The sequence below is a fragment of the Nannobrachium achirus genome, assembly GCF_963921795.1.
Source record: "Nannobrachium achirus genome assembly, chromosome: 20".
In the NCBI taxonomy this organism is placed as follows: Eukaryota; Metazoa; Chordata; class Actinopteri; order Myctophiformes; family Myctophidae; genus Nannobrachium; species Nannobrachium achirus.
In genome coordinates, this window is record NC_137827.1 from 52,520,224 (window position 1) to 52,522,523 (window position 2,300).

Sequence of the window (2,300 nt, forward strand, 5' to 3'; positions counted from 1 at the left end):
TACTTAAGTAATTAAAAAAAATCACACCCGTGTGAACTGAGCGGTGGAGTCTGTGCGCGTGTGTGTGTGTGTGTGTGTGTGTGCGTGCGTGCGTGCGTGCGTGCGTGCGTGCGTGCGTGTGTGTGAGTGTGAGTGTGCCTTGCCTGTTCTGGCCTGGCCTGAACAACAGCGCCCCTCCCTTAACATGTGTGGTCAGAAAAGGTACTACACCACAGGCTTGAGGCTACATACAGACCCACCCACATACATACATACATACATACATACATACATACATACAAACAAACATACATACCTACACACACGGCCACGCTATGGAGACGGTGTGACCACCGCTCAAAAAGAGAGAGAAAAGAACATGAGTACTTCTTCCACCACTGTCCTCTATCCCAGTGGTTCTCAAAGTGGATTCCAAGGACTCTGTGGGTTCCTTAACGGGGGTCTAAATTGACCCATAAAGCCCTTTGCACACAGGACAGTTGCATTTTTTTTCGTTTGCTGCATGAATAAAACACATTGGATTTGGTGTGCAATGCTGTGCGGAATCGGCGCTGCGGATCCCAAAAGTAGTCATAAAAGGAGTGATGAGTTTTTTTACCGCATGCGACAAGACACACAAATCGAACTGGGTTCGATCGAGAAATCATTGTTTTCTTTAAAAAAAATGGAATTGTCCGTTTTATCCGTGCGGATAAACGCGCCTGTGCGCAAAGACCTTAAGCCTGTAACTCTGTAACTCTGACAGTGTACAAATGGAACCAAATGAACCCTGGCGGGTTCATTTGGTTCCATTTGTACACTGTCAGAGTTAAGGGGAGACCTTGAAATGTGAAAATTTGAGAAACACTGCTCTATCCCCTCCCCTCCCCTCCCATCCAGCCCTGGCCCTGCTCTGCTCTGCTCCCCCCTCGCAGCAGCCTAACCCTGGAAGCACATCCAGGCCTGATGGCAGCAGCACAGGGGAAGCAGCTGCATGGGCAGTGGGAGTAGGGCCCGGTCCATGGAGGCCTCACAGCCTACTTCATCATGCTTTGGACAGGCTGATGGCAAAGATGCCACGGTTACACACACACACACACGCACACGCACACGCACACACACACACACACACACACACACACACACACACACACACACACACACACACACACGCAAGCACTCACGCATGCACGCACCGTACACACACCTACGCACAAAGTTCAGGGTCAAGGAATTATAGGGTCGTTAGCGAAAAGTTACGCGCGGCAACTTTTAACGAACAACCTGAGTTTGGGGGGCGGATGAAACCATTGGCTCAGAATGATTACCATCTAGCATTATTTAACTCCTCTCTCCCAAATGATAAACGAACACCGGTGAAATGCGAGAAACTGCCAAAACCTACAGAGAAGTCTTTGGAAAAACTCCTGTCTTTTCCAGAAGGTTATTACAATACGAGGAGTGGAGTTAAGATATTTTTTGAATGAGCGATATAACTAAATAATATACAGCTGAGCTCAATAGTGCCATAGTTGTTGAATAACGTCAAGTCTGAGAAGCTTAAAGGAGTAGTTCACCCCCCAAATGACTTTTTTTCTATTGATTAGTCATGCCATGGAGAGTAGAGTTCAATAATATTTTTAGTTTTTTGTCGCATTCCTAAGACAATAAATTTACCCCCATTGATTGAAAAAAATATTATTGAACTCTACTCTCCATGGCGTGAGTAATCAATAGAAAAAGAGTCATTTTGGGGGTGAACTATACTCCTTTAATTAAGCCTGAGGTAATTTCATCCGTTTTGTTGCTAGATGTTCAAAAAGGAATACAGAAATTGTATCGCGTTAATTCACCCATTTGCGTGTTTGTGACTGTGAGTGTCATAGAAACCTATAGAAACACTCCTGGTTAAATGAACACGGAGGATTTGACTGCATTCTCATACAGTAGCAGGGGCGTCACACCAAATTCTGGGCCCTGCGTACAAGGATTCACTGCGGGCCCCCCATGAATGTTAACTATTGAAAAATCGTGAAAATGTGTGCAAGAAACGTATGTTTCTATGTCAGTGGTGCTCAAACGTTTTCATGTGAAGGAGCCCCAAGATGATATGTATTTGGCCACAGCTAGACCCCCATCTCAAAATATTTAGTTCCAGGGACCCCTCCCCGGAAGCAAAATTTGAGTTACAAATGTTCGCTTAAAAAATACATATTCAAAGATTTGCGCACATTTTTACGACTTTTCAAAAATAGCAGATCTACAAGCTCGCAGCGCGGCACTCGGTGCCGCGCTGTGAGCTTGTATATCTGCTATTTTTC